Source organism: Gymnogyps californianus, chromosome 14 (genome assembly GCF_018139145.2).
Source record: "Gymnogyps californianus isolate 813 chromosome 14, ASM1813914v2, whole genome shotgun sequence".
Taxonomy (NCBI): Eukaryota; Metazoa; Chordata; class Aves; order Accipitriformes; family Cathartidae; genus Gymnogyps; species Gymnogyps californianus.
The window spans coordinates 16,888,551-16,904,277 of record NC_059484.1 but is presented as its reverse complement, the minus strand read 5'-3'; positions in this window follow the sequence as shown (position 1 = coordinate 16,904,277).

Sequence of the window (15,727 nt, the reverse complement as noted above, 5' to 3'; positions counted from 1 at the left end):
TAATTAGTTGAATCCGTGTGATGGAAGCTATTATAAATAACAAAAAAATGTATTTACCTAATCATGGGGAAAGCGCACATTAGCTCTCTAATTAGAAGTCCCTCACGGCTCTACTACAAACTTTGGACATAAAATAATTCGTTTCATGCTTCCTCTAGCAGGCAAAGGAAACTCCATCAGTTCCTTTTGTGCGTGTCCACAACTGCGAAGGCGGCTGCAAATTCAATTGCCAAATTCACACTCATTTATCTCAGCATGTCCCTGCGACTTCCCAGCACCTCGTCCTGAGCACAACCCGCGGACACCGGGAGCCAGACTGGTCTGTGCCATTTCGGTCACTGCCGATCCAATACATCACTTGGGTGCTACCGGAGGGACAGCCGCAGGTTGTAAGGTTGAAGCAGGTTCAAGCACACCTGGATGCAGAGGGATGGGATGGAGCAAAGCCATGGCTGCTCCGGGCACTGTGCCGTGGGATTTTGCTCCGGAAGAAATGCCATTTTCTGTTAGCGTGAGCTTGGTTGGGTTTTGCTGTAAGTTGTCTCGCAAACTGCTCTCATGTTGAGGAGTAAAGACCTTTCGCTACCCTGCCTTCTGCACAGAATAAGGTTATCAATCACAGACAGAAAGGGGCTTTCTTTTTAGAGACGCTTTCTCATTCGACACCCCCCATGTTTCTAACCCCAGCGAAGCATCCCTCTAGCACACCCTGGAGCCCTCTACCCACATCCCTGGGCAGGGATCAGAGCAATCCCAAATTCCGTGGGTAACAAGCACTTATAGCTATAAGTACCTGTAGGTTCCTGTAGCTGTAGCTATGGTATGGGATGGTGAGGCTGTGCTGTTGATGGGGGGATCACTGCATCCACAAAACTCAAGTCTAGATCGAAGTTCTTTAAAACAAAAAAAAATAAGAATAACCATCCAGCAAACAGTTGCAGTACTTCACTGCATTTCAGGCAAAGGTCAAATAGCTGCTCCTAATACACTTGCTCTATTTCCAAAAATGAGCACGCTACAGCTAAAGGTACTTTTTAAATAACAACGTCATACATATTTAGATGAAACTGCTGCAATACAGCTAGTTCATCTGATGATTGTGATTTTCATGCCTCTCAGAGCCAGGAGCGAGCTCTTGTTGTTTGAGCCAGCAGTGCGATGTACTTTTTATTGCACAAGTGTTTTTCAGCTCTATATAGAGTCAATGAGATGTTTTGTGTGCTTTGAATTAAGCGCCTGCCGAAGCGCATCCCTAGATGCGGCCATAGGAAAGCGCTGCGGGTCCCTGGCACCGACAGCTCCTGGCTGCATCAGTGCAACGGGGCAACCTCCACGTATGGCGAGAGCCACAAGTTTCGACCCCAAACGACATCACATCAGTTTCTGACCCAGGTATTTTATTTCAGGAAGAGAGCTTTTGTAGGTCATGCAGGAAGGACAAATATGTAAGTGTCTGCAGTCAGCTATACCAATCACACTGGGTATCATGGTTGAGGCAGCATTTTTGTAAAATTTTTCACTCCTAAGCTGTTCTCCCAAAGAAGTCCGGGTATTTAATACAGCAAAGTTAGTATCTGATGATTAAGTCACATTAGAGCAGGTTTTTTTAATACGTTTGACCTATTTTGTGAATAGCAAACACAGATTTATCCTTGTCATGCTAAATAGCTGTTTAAACCTGCTGTGTGAAACTGAGCAAAGATGAAGATTTTATTAAGGTTATAGAGAGAAATTCATAATGTGAGGGGCTTTTTTTTAGGATCCAGTTTGTATGATGAAAATCCTCTTAAATGACTGAAAACAGGAAACATTATTTAACAAATGAAAACACCCTTTAGCATTTAAAAATATATGACCTATTTTATCTACTTAAGAAAATCTATTCACTAGATACATTTGCCACGGTATCAAATTCTGCAAAGGGAGCTATGCTACACTTCATAGATAGCCTGACAATTAAAGTTGCTGCTCTGCTGTGATTGCCATAACACCACAGCACAAACATCCTCTGCACTTGAAGGTAACTACACAGAAAAGTGCTAATGTCTTTTTTTCTTTAATATCATCTAGCGGGTAGGCAAGCAGAGGAAGTGTATAATTGACGATGATGATTACTGTTTTCCAGCATCTCAGAATCAATTAAATTATTTAAGTTTTTGAGCTCAAGAGAGGAAAACTACATAGCTTTGGAAATCAAGGTATTAGAAGTTGCTTATCTAAGACTCACGGAGATTAGCAGCCCCTGTGGAAATGGAGCTGTTCTCCTTGTCTCCACTCCCTCCTCAACCTGCTCCCCACCACACATGTCCATGCTGGGACACAGCTCCAGGCTATTTCCCACCTTCCACGTGTAGCTATTTTGGATGTAGAAGCACGGTTAACTTTTTTCAATGCGGGAACGCCAGCATCACTGGGAAAATCGCTTGGCTCTGCCCACGCAGGACACGGAAACGCAGAATCCCTTTCCAGTAAAGCAAAGAACAGCAACCAGCAGCCCGCGCCCAGGAGCTCTGCTCCTGCTCCAGGCACACCGAAACCAGTACCAGAGGTTTTACTGAGTAGGAGATGGTACCACTGCCCTGAACCATGACAGAAGAGATGTCACTCAGGAAGGTGCAACTCCATCACCCCGTAACAGAGAGCTTGCTGATACCATATGCCGCCTTTTTGCTATTAATTACTTTAGAAGGCTTCGGTGCATTATTTAGCATGGTAATATGGGAATCAGGCTATCTATCCATATAGGGAAAAACTTTCTGATAAAGAGAGTCCAAACAGCAAAGAAACTGGGGGACAATATTCCAGAGCTGTAAAACCCAATTTGTCTCCCATCAGTACAAAAGTTCAAAATGTTGATTAAACACGTTCGTTTTCCAAACGTTTCCATTAACTGCAGAGCAAGGAGTGACAGCGAGAATTAAGTAGTGCCTTCAGCCCAGTGGCAAGCAGAAACAAGGGGACCAACCCTGCCCCGGGACAGCCCCTTGCTGGGTGCTCTCCCAAGCACACGTGAGGGTACCGAAAGCTGCCCCAGGGCTGGAGAGATGCAACCCATCACCTGGATGCCAGGTACGAACCCCTGAGTATTACGGTATAAAAATTACTACTTCCACCTGAAAATATTTAAAAAGTGATTTTTTTCACGAATCTTCAGTTTCTTTGAAAATGGGCATGGTGATGCAAATTGTAGTGTGAATGGTAAATACACATTTTTGTCCTGGTTTACTAATGCTGTTGGTTGTGGGCAGCAACAGCACGTTAGTTCCCAAGAACTGAGGACATAGGGCTGTTACTTACAAAATACACTTGGTGCTTTGCAAGTCTGGGGAGAGACGTAGGTGCCCCAAATCACTGACAATCTGAATAAGTTGCTCAGGCCGTTACCTCGACGTAGGAGGCAAATACCATGAAATCAATCTCTGTGCCCAGTTTATTCTCAGTGACACCTGCACACATTTTAAAGGGTAATTTGTCATTTTGCTCCTCTTGTCGGGTTATTTCAGGTCATGAGATCATCAAGTCAAAACTTGGTTTTGACCCTCCACTCCATAACCCAGAAATGGAAAGTCAAAACACCCATGTTTTTCCCCCCAGAAGCGAAGCCACAAGTTATAAATAAAAGTAGATAGAGTGGGTAAATCACTCTTGGCTTTCTGTCACCTTAAGCCCACTCTATTGTAAGCACCTCCTTTATTATCCCGCAGCCCGGAGTGGGAAAAGATCATTTCATGTCCAGGGAAAACACGACTTGCTGCATGGCCCGTGGACCATGGGAGGTGCGACGCGAGCCCTCGGGTAATTCATCCGCCTGCTTGTTTAGGCGGAGCCGCAGCCTGAAGCAGCGGCAGCAGTAAATGGGTATGGTAAAGAGTGACAGGATGATATTCCGTGATATACTGAGCAATTGAGGATGCAGGGAACATAAAAGGAAAGAAGCAAGACAGTACTAAATGCAGTCCGGAGAGACAAAATGATGGAGCCAAAACAGTAAAATATATATATATATACACACACACACATAAACCAAATAAACCCATGACGCAAGTGGAGTGAGACGAGGGAGGGCAGCGCAGAGCGGCTCTCTGCCGGAGGAAGCCGTAGGACGTGGGGAGCGGAGGAGGGCGAAGGACACAAAAGCTAAAGCAGGCGGATGAGCCGCCACGACGCTGAGCCCACCTAACCCTCACAAGGGGCGGGCGCTGAACACCAGGGTGGCGTTTCTGGGGTGCTTGCCCATGTTTTCAGCCATCATGGGAGGAGTATGGAGGGCAATTAAGTTTTATGGAGCTACAACACGCTGCAGCCGTTGCTTAGCTGCAGCTGGAGAAGCCTTATTTATATGTCCCAAAGTCAGCATTTGCATTTTTCCAAATCTGAAAGGCAGTTTTCTACGCCAGTTTGCTAACTCTCCCAGAGCCCCATGTGCAAGTGCCACGGTGCACGGGTGGGTGAGAGCACATGGGAACCCGTCACTGGACAAGGGGCAGAGCCCTGCTACGTCCCTTGTAGCCAGGACTCGTCCCTGAAAGGTCCCTCTAGCCCTCATGGGAGATCATCCATCAGCCGGTGGCAAAGGGTAGCCAGGGACCGCTGTAAGGACAGCAGGGTGCCTTGGCACAACCCTGCCAGGTGCGACTGCTGCTTGAAGCAAAACATGTTATGTTCCAGTGAGGGCTTTAAAATAAGATTTCAATGCTTGTGAATCACATTTTATACATAGATGAAGTTATACATCTATATATAAAATAGCTGTTACTCATCAGTAAACGCCCTTAATAATCAATTGCTAATTAAGTACCACTGCCCTAATAGATCTAAAGTAAATCCCTTTTTGAGACACTAGAAGTGCAGCCAATAGCATTTATTGATTATGCATGTCACAGGCACTGGAGAGGAAAAGGTGCCTTTTTTCCTGCCCCTTCAGAAGCTGTATGCCAGCGGTATCTGAAAAACAGAAATCAGAATTACCAGAATAATTTGTTATTACCTAAGTCCTTTTGACTCTGGATGCGAACACATTTTCTACAGGAATAAACATCCCACGAGATGTCTGGTACCTACCCAGACTATTACAGAGGTGGAAAGGAATCAGTGCAATGCTAATAAACCCTGAAAAGCTGGCTCCCCTTCAATGTCTCTTGAACTTTTGCTGGAACGGCTGTTCCAGTGAAACGTGCTGTACAACGCTGGCTTTTCCCAAAAAGAGGTTTGTCTCTAAAACCCTTGGTCGTGTGAGTTCTTCCAACGTGGCGTTACTGAGCCTAAATGAGATCTGCCTGGGACCTCAGCCTGCAGTCAAATCTAGGCAAGCCTCCTGTTGTGACCTCTGTTTCGCTGGGCTGCTACTTACCATTTACATATTAAAACCATAAATTCCTTCACCAACAAGAAAAAATGCTCCTTACACATTCTTTTTTAAATTATAACTCTTACACTTAGAGCAATTTAAAAATGACTTTCAGTTGCTTTCTTGCTGCTATCAATCAGAGATGCACTTCAATTCCACAGTGCTCTAGGGACTCAGTAGGTTAGAAAAAGCAAATAGGAAAATAGAATGAATATTTTATTTTTGTTATTCATTGCAATAGCCAGAAAGCAGTCCCTGAAACCTGCTAAAAGTAATAGGAACTGGCTGCCCTTTTAATATGCCCCCATTTAAGGTGTCTATTAGGAGCCCAGAATACAGTTCAATATTCATTACAGCAGCACACCTCAAGTTTTTATTGAAGCCCAAATTTCTTACGCGGTAGAGTTTATGCGCTTTCTTGTTGATATTTCACTATGGTTCAAAACCTCCTTTGCGTACTGGCGACTATGTGGGCATGCACGTGAGCGTGAGCGTGCGAGAAAGGGAGCGCCCACGCAAAACTTCATTTGGATGTATCGGTGTGCGGTAACTGGATGCCACTATCGGTAGCTATATGGTCACCAGACAACCCCAGAAGTATCCAGTAACACTGTGCATAAGCCACAGTTTTCAGCCAACATCTTATTTGTGAAAATTTCCTGAGATGTTTGCACCCGCACCTTTTTTTGCTCTGTATATTTTCCTTTAAAAGCCCAAGGGTGCCAAACCATTACAACCATCACTGATGCTCCAGGCAAGCTGGGGTTTTTTTGCTTTATTTCTACAGCAGAAGGTGATTACTGTCAGAAGTTCCCTCATTCTTCCTGAAAATCAACCCAAGTTTCCCATTGCCTCTGGGCATGAGTTTCCCAGCCTGGGAGCCTGTCATCTGATAAGGACAGAAAGAAGAATTGGGCACTTGAAATAAGGGAAGAAGAAGAAACACCTTAGTCAGCGTTTAATCCTGTACTGCAAAGACGACATTAGATCATTGGCTTATAAACAATGTAAAATCCCACATATCTTCTCCCATTTTTACAAGTGGAAAAAATACTCTCAGTATCTTAGTTGGTTTCCAGTTTATCCTTGTATGGAATTATTTTACCTTCATCAAGCTGGAGAATAAGCTGCCTCGTCGCGCGCTGGCAGAAAACGTCTCCTCGTTACGTGGGGATTACGTGCAGATCCCTCACCAGAACTGCCGTGTTTGATCAGTAACGGGAAGATGCGGAGACTCATTGGAGCTGTGATAAAACAAGGCTTCCTTAAAGCCTGATCAAAAAGATAATAGACTGGAAAGAAATTTATCTTTAGCGCCAGGAACACGTCCCAGCCAACACCGCCAAGGGTAGACGAGTGCTGAAAACCCCTTCCTGAGTGTGTGGGAAGCCAGAACCCATGAGAAAGCAGAATAACAGGAATAAACTCAAACAGTCCCAGGATGGGACCTTCTCATGCTCAGGAGGATGGACCCAGACTTGAACATGCTTCCAAGCCCAAACCCAGGCTGCCATCTGAGTAGTCCTACAAACAGCAAGGGCAGAAATGCCCCCAGCCTTTCTTTCCCTGGAGGAGAGACCCAAATGTCCCCCGATGATGGTACAGAGATGCCAGGGGAGAAGTCTGCAGCTAAGAAGAGCCTGCAGATCCCTCCATTCATATCAACCGCCGTCATCTCCCTCACTCTGCCTAGCCCAAGCAATCCAGACAAATAAAAAATAAAGCAAGCATGCCTCATTTTTCCTGACACCAGAAAAAGAGCAAATTAGCTGCCTTTGAGCAACAATTAGGAAGCAGAACATTTCTCTAGGCGTTGCTACAGAAGGAGATCATCCCTCAGAGCAGAAGCCATAATAGCTTTTGAATCATTATAAGCACCGCACATTCAAGCAACAGTGATTTGCACTGAAAATAATCTGGGGAAGACAGTGAAAGCAGCATTTATGTAAATAAACTAACCTTAGCAATTTGATAGATTTGTATTGCACAAGGGTTTTGTTTTTCTACACCGAAGGAACCTGATATAAGAGAAAGAAAATAAGAACAAAAAGGATTAAAGGGCTTCAAGAATTTTAATATTTCACTTTCTTTGGTGGACAACTACTTTCCACAATCTGATACTAGATGCAAATATTTGTAGCCAAATTCAATTCTGTGTTTACCAATGCAATTTCAGGTTGATATCAAATCGTCAGATTTACTCAAACCCAATGAAAATTGCATGTCAATCACAATGTCTGTATCAGAACCAGAGCTGAGAATATTTTGGAAAAAGCTCTGAGAAATTACCACTCAGAAAAAAGGTAGTTTTGAAGCTCTTACTCCTGCGAGACCCTAACACCATCCCTAGCCACCTGTACCTCTGCAGCTGTTTAAAAAAAACATTTTTTTTATTTAAAAAGGAAGCAAAATAAGAAGGAACAAATTTTTTAAAAAAGTCTCTCAGGAGAAACAGTATAGACGTGCAGCTCTGCATGGCAGAGAGCTCAGAGGGTTTTAACTAACTGCACTTCTGCATTGTAAGACACGAACAAAACACATATTTCCAGGACTACCTAGTTAAATTCATGCAGCTCAGGTTTAAAGTCTGTTTGTCCAATTCAACCAGAGGAACTGATTTCAGCTAAACTGCTATTCCCTAAGGGATTTTGCTCCAGTTTTATTTGTTTTTACACTCATTTTAGTAAAACTATTTCAATTTTGCCTACAGGAAGAGTGCTTGGATTTAAAAATATAGTTGCGGGGAACAAACAAAACCATCCCATGATGCCAGTTGTACCAACAAAAAGCTGAATTCCTCATGTGGTACTCTCTATGGTATCTTGCTTCTCTCATTGCTGGAAAAATAACACCAGGGTAGCAATCAACAGCTTTACCAGTAAAGATGCAAATACGGTCCTTCTGGAGAGTCGTCCCTGTCCCTCTCTACCCAAGGCAACCCTGATGGGACTTTTTCAGGCAGGTGAATTTATGAGGAGTGCACAGTGCATACATCTTCACTGACCGGCCTCACAGCTCCAGCACCATTGACCTCTGAGAGCTTCAGCACAAATTAAGGTGTCCAGGCAAGTTTTGAATAATTTGTTCCACAGCGTCAAGAGTCCTTGATCGAGGTAGGAAAAACCAGTGCCAAGCGAGGCCAAGTCCTCACACAACTCTTACTTAGCATCCTTTACGCCACGGGATTTCTGATGGGTTGAAAACCTGTGATGGATGAACCTGCAGTCACTGCTTTATCGATGGCAGAGTTTTCAGCCTTTACTCCAGAGATACTCTGCTAACTTAAAGGTCACCGACGCGCTGGCCCCATGCCCTGCCTTTTACCAGGAAGGGACTGTAGCCCATTAGTGCTTTGATCACAGTGCAAAGTGCTTCAGCCTGAGCCTCTGAAGAACAACAACAGAGGTGGCCATCTCGCTGGAAAACATCTCAAGAAGGTGGTGCGTGCCGGCAGAGACGTGCCAATGAGTTGTTGCAATGATTGGCCACAAGGCACAGGGAGGATAGCAAAAGCCTAGGCAGTTTTGGGGAGAATAAAGCAATGTGTCAGAAGTGAAAAAGATATCCAGCCAAGTAAAGGTGTGCTGGGCATTACCATTCTCCTGCATGTCTCACTTGAAGCATTGCAGATGTTGCCTTTACAAACTTGACCATATTAAGTGGCAAGACGAGAGCCTGAACACTGCAGCCATGGAGCGCTGCTCGGCAGCACAGCAGCACTCTCTCTGCCTCAGCGACACTGCTTTGGGACTTTGGCACTTAGCTTAGCCAACAGACTGCCCAAAGCCATTTTCTGTGGCCAACTAAAACATAGGTGATAGAGCAACAAGACAGTTACAGGGGCACAGTTGAAGTAAATATTCAATCTTCACCCAAGGCATGGCTGATCAAAGCAAAAGAGCATTTGCTCTGACACAGGACGTGCAATGACACCATCAAACCCAGCAGCAATCCCAGCCTGGCATTGCACCACACAGAGATGTCAGAGGGCTCAGCAAGCACCAGAAGCCACATCTCAGATGCCTGCAGCTGCCAAGGTGCTGCAAACCTGGACTCCTCTCATGCCATGGAAGCCACAAAATCCCTTGTCAAAGTGATAGCACCACCACATCACAAGGATGTTCTTACATTTGCTATCCAAAAAAAAGAGGAGCACATCATAGCTGTTCTGAAAGGCTGCGGAGAACCTTGTTGGTGAGCAGAGGACCAACACACAAGAGCAATTCTGCAGCCACAGCAACACTCCAGGCCTGTCTACACTGCAAAGTGAGAGAGTGCTCCACTCACGTGAGTGAGAGCAGGCTTGAAAAGCCGCAGCTGCAGTCAACAGGCTTCCATCCCACCACGGCATGGGGCTCACTCGTGCTATTTTATGGTTTTGCTGTGTATAATTTTCTGTCAGACAGGTTTTGCAAATCTGAGGCAACTATATTTTATAAAATAAATTGAGTTCTCTCCTATCTGCATAATAAATATTAAAACATCATCACTGCAATTTTAGGCAGGGAATGTTTATGTAAGAACATCGTGCAGATGTGGTGAAAGGCTAATAAAGCGATGCTAATTATCTAATCAATCTTTCTTAACCTTTGTCTTAGACACTACATAGCACTTATGCTGAGCTTAGACCCATTTTTCAGGGTCTAAAGGATGTTGTAATCATAGCTGTAATGTGTGGGTTCATTGGAAACTTCTCTTTAAATGCAACATTGTCAGTTTACACAGAAATCTGTCTATAAGCCATCTGTTGCAGAAACCGGTCATTATCAATTTCATCAATCTGTTCCCAAATTTTGCAGATGCCAGCCACTAGGAACCATCTGTTAGTGTCAAAAAAGTAACAATTCAATAAGCAGACTATTTGGGGGGGAGGTGGGGAAATATGCTGCAATATTTGGCACAAAAGGCAAACTTGCTAATTGTTGCAGTTTTACTACTGACCTACAACTTCTTTCGGAGCGATGCCAAGCTCATTGATTAGCCATCAGTGGGAGAGAGATTTCCAGAAGACAGTAATAACCATCAGCAGTAATGAAACTGGAGAACTGACACCTACTCCTGCTGTAACATATTGTCCAACAGCGTCCAGGCTGGTGCCGGCAGTGACTTTCCCAAAGTCACCAGTGCAATTTGAGCAGCTTTGAGTGATTACCTCTAGCAGTAGTTTAAATAAAGACAGAGTGTATAAATGGGCTGAGATTGCACATTTTCATGGATTTGTTCAGTCTTGTGAAATAAAACAAATTCCACATCTGTTTCTCAAATGGCCATCCCTCACTGCGATGCTCACAATTGCCGGGACCATCTGGATGCCCAAAAATCGAAACCCCTTGAGCCCTCCGCTGTGGTCTAGCAAGGCATGTAGCTCCTGCAGAGGCAGCGTTTCTTTACAGCCCCACTAGAAAAAGTTGCCAAAGCCACGCCGAGCAGCAGGCTGGGGGCCAACCTCGGGGCTGTGGGTGTCAAGGCCCATGGTGGGGCCGGGACCTGGGCTTCGTCTTCTCAGAAGTGACAGAAGTAGAAGAGATAAATGGCATGTTTTGGTTGAAAATCTTTTTGTCCCTCATTTTATCATTTACGTATCTGTAAGCTCGCACATTAACCATCCAACTCAGACACTAACCATCGTAATAATAGCCTTTTGACTATCACCAAATTGCTCATGCCTTATATACCCATTACCTCCACAAGGTTTGCTCATTCCTAAGATGCCTCTGCTGAAGCCACTGCAGTTGCCTGCATGCCATGCCATCTATGGATGCAGAATCACGAGAACTAAAAAGTTTTGTGCAAAGCAAAGCACAGGCTGAAAAGTAAGAAAATCAAAGATACGGCGGACATGGTGATACTTAACTGCTGGCCAAAACTCGTGACCCTTGCTAACAATTACATTTTCCCTTTGTTTTCCTTGTCCACAGAGAAGCCTGCTTTGACAAATACCTGGCAGATAAACATGTAACGCTGGAATGATAAAGCACAGAAGCTCAGTGTTAATGAACTACCTTTGCAGCAAGAGCAAAAAAACATTTGTTTTCAGACACGGCTTTCTCAAGAAAGAAAAATCCCAATTCAGGTTCAGTTTGTAGGAAGACATGCATTCAGAAAGCACTTCCATTCGCAGTTTCTAATGGGCACTTTTATTTGGGTCAGCCGCATAATTGTATAAGCAGTCATTCTCTGGGAAAGCTGCTTTGTCCATACAGTCAGCCTTGGGACTCTTTCACCTCAGCAATTTGGGTTAAATCTGTATCTGTCTCAATCTCATTTAAAAATGCAATAAAAAAGACCAAGCCATTTTCTTCAGCCAAAGTAGAAAGACAGTACCTGCAAAATTGCTCTACCATCTAATCACCATCTTCAGGCCTTGCAGTTCCTTAAATATATTCTGGTAAAGAAACTGTATCACAAGAACACACACAACTCCCCTTGCAACAACTCCAGTTCAGGAAAGCACCCATGCATCTTACACATCTTGCTGGACTAATGCTTGTTCTCATGCATGTGTATATATATATATTTATATAGGCACACACAGGAAAGCATGGGAAAGCACTGCGTTAACTATTGCTCATCCTGACAAGCTGCAAGGGCTTTTCCCATCTAACCTTCAAAGACATTTCCTTTGGGTACATGTTCCCTATAAATCACAGCTGGAAGGAGCCAAGCTGGGGCTGATAAATGTGCAGGGCAGGAGCAAGTGCTCTTCATCGAGAAAGGAGCGTGGAGGTGGGCCAAGATGAACAAGGGAGTCGATTCGTATGTTAGGGCTCCAAAAGCCCTAATTAAATGTTCATCGATGCTGTCAGGGGACAAAGAAATGCAAATATTACACTGAGGAGGTGAGTGCTGGGGTAGGCAGGCAGGAGGCGGCAGGGGAAGCTGGTCTTTGTAAACATTTTACAGGAATTGAAATAGCTGAGCAGTTTGCTGGTAGAAGAAATGGAAAAAAAAAAATTAAAAGCTTGATATTCATATGCTGTGCAGCGAAAGCCATACCTGTGTGGGATTATTACAAATGGATTTGGCTGTGCTTGGGGTTTTCAATTCAGTGTTTATAATAAAGGGTAGCTAAACTCTCGTACGCACAGCTGAACATCAGCATGCAGACCTGCAAGGATAACTGACCTTTTTGAATGTTAATTATCTTTAAAAGGCCTGTTTGCCCAGAATTGTCTGAACCAGCTGTAACCAGCCACCAGTGTCACCGAGGAGAAATGATGGACGTCATGAGGAGTCATTTGATATCCATTAAAGGGGAGGAAAGTCATTAAAATATATTGGGCCCAGGGACCTTATGAAACAAAGAGAAGGTAATTACTTTAGGCTCAGATTTACCTGCCTGGACTAATCAATAAAAAGACACCCTGAAAAGGAGAGAGGGAGTAGAAAGAACACATTTTGACATGTCTGCGAGGAACATCTATCACGAGGGCAGAGGAAAAGGTCAGTCCGGCTGCCTGAGTGCTGCTCGCCCAGCTGCGCCCCTGCGAGCGGAGAGGGGTCTCACCGGGGGAGCAGGAGCCAAAATACACATTTTCAGAGGAGACACAGGTCAGAAAGACTGCATCAGCACACCCTCAGCCTGGTCCTGGCTTTGGCTAGTTGTGGGACCTTGGGAATATCACTTAGGACATGGCCAGGTTGCATTAACTAAGCAGACGGAGGTACCTAATTAGGTGCCCTCGTTTTGCTGCCGCTGTGTACGGATGTTAGCTGTCCTCACAGGGGCTGAGCTGTGGGTAGTAGAGCACTTCTGAAGCTTCAAGCATGTCTTCAGTGGCTCAGCGGCTACGTGGAAGCAACCAAGCTGCTTTTTTGGCATGGCAGTAAAGATCAGCTTTGCAAAATTTCCCTGGATTATGCAGCATCTTCTGGGGCTCTCCATGGCCAGATGCTCAGAGGCAGCAGGATTCAAGCCCTCACAAAATTTTGCTGGCTTTTTAACACCCTGGTAGGCACCAAGCTCTTTGAAAAACCTGATCCCACCTAATCTCTTTTAAAATGTAATGCCAATTTACTTCTTCACCAGGGTATGTGCAAATGAGCTCAGCTATAGAAGATGAGCAAGGAAGGCTTAGGCACAGAATTGCCATGGGCAGCTCGTGCCACAGAAGTGATGCTATCCTACCTCCACTAAAATCAATGGGCATTTGGGCACTTTTTTGCTCCAAAAGCAAAGTTGCTGATTTTATGCACTGCGCAAACCATTTGGATTTTTGCAAAACGAAATATCCTCTGAGCCACTTCACAGAACTCCATGTATCTTCCAAAATGAGACATGCAAAAAACCCACTAGTTAGTTTTGTATCATTATTCATTCTAATTAAAATCTTTGTCAAGGGAATCTATTGCCTTTTTTCTATTTTCTGCTCAGACGCAGTCCTTGACATTACGCTGTGGTCTATGAAGACACAGAATATTAATGCCTCCCATTCTAGAAAAATATATTGAGTCTGCTCTACTATTTTGACCTTTTCAGTACATTGTATTTTGATTAACTGGCCACCTTGCTTCTACCCCACAGGTCTGCAAGGGTATAGAGGGACGAAGAGGTGGAAAAGCTACCAAATCACATTTCTAATCACCGGGAAGGTTAAAGGAGTGCGATAAAACACGGTATCTCACAGACCGGCTGAGGCACTCAGGCTGCGGCACAACCGCACATACAGAGGAGAACAGTGGAAACCAGAACCAAAAGGCCCCGCCGTCATCACAAGCATCTTTTCCATCTTGCTGTTCTGTATTACTTTCTCTTCATAGCCTCTGCAAGTGCTGTCTTTCCCGAGAGCCAATTAATTCAAGTCACAAATATCTGCCCTGAATTCTTGCAGGTAATTAGCACCACAGGTTATCAACAGGAAGCTGGTACCCACAGGCACTTCAGATAATTGTGTTTCAATATTGGCACATTTCTGCTTACCACAAAAGGTCACTTCAGTTTCTTTCCTCCATTTTCTCCCTCTCTTTTACTAAATGAATGAAAAATCTTTATCATTATTTTGAATGCTCTAAACAGTTGGCAAAGGCTTTGGGCATTGCAGGATAGACATGAGTGACATGGGCACTTTAGGAGGTTGCAAAATTATTATTTTCTAATCCTTGGTTTCAGATATAACCCTCCTCAGCACACCAGTTAATGAAAAAAATTAACTAGTCTAGTTAAATACTCATGCACCTGAATTAATTTCAAAGAAAAGCCATGGAAAGAATACATAGTAATAATGTAGCAAAACTGTTGGTCCTTTAACCAGCATCTGCAATTTGGGTAAAGCTGTATTTAGTACTGCACAAATTTGGAGGACTCTTTACCTGTTACAAGAAGTTGTAAAGGGTAACCATTCATTTAATTATATGATGAATAGCTTCCACAAACAAACAAAGTATTACATGAAGGACCATGTAATTACTTTGTAAATATAGGATTATATCTGTCCTTGAAACAAGAAAACAAGTTCAATCAGCCTTGCAAAATTGTACTCCCCACTCCCAGTAAGTGGGTAATACTGTTGCAAAAATAAATTACAAATCATCATCTTCTTTACAGAATGGTCACAGTAAAAGGACAGCTGTGATGGTTTTGTGACAGGGCCAGACAATTTCAAGGCAAGGTTGTATTAAGTGTTAAGTTTCAGTAGCGACAAAACCTTATCTGCAAGAAGTATTTGAGAGCTTGCAATAACTTCGTAGTCGCCTCGGACTGCTGAATAAACCATGTATTGAAAAAGAAGTCGTCAGCATTTGGGCCCTGCTAAGTTGAAGTTATGAATCAGAAGCATCACTGCCGGTTAAAAGTTTGGGGGCGGAGGGAGTAGACCGTGGCTCTACAGCTCTTAATTTATACCATTGAGTACACTTCTGGTGCCTCTCCTGTCTTTTTCAAGACATACAGCCGTACTATTTACCCTAGCATTTTCTGCAAGGGCTCAATCACAGTCATTTGATCTTCTCAGCCAGATGTCTGCTTATTGACATACACATCTATTATGTCAATGTATACAAGTGTAGCAAGTGAAAGCCAAAATTATCCCCATACACAGAGGTTTGCACGGACAGTCCCATAATACTGGTCTTTGAGGTACCAAAATGAATCAAATGAATCTTGCAACTTTGCTTTCTGAATTACTTAAAGACAAGATCTCATATGGAGTGCAATAACAACAGGAGTGCTCTGAGTTGCTTTGAATTGCTGCCTTTCTGTCATCACTGCATTATTACACTTAGGGGTTTTTTTATTGTATCATTAAAGTTAATGAAATCTTATAGACACAGAACTGGTGGGTGGTGCAACAGGGAACATTAAAATCGTACTCTCGTTTCAATCACTGACAAAACTGGAAAGCTAACCGCTTAACCACTAACGACTGCAGAGAGCTTGCTTAA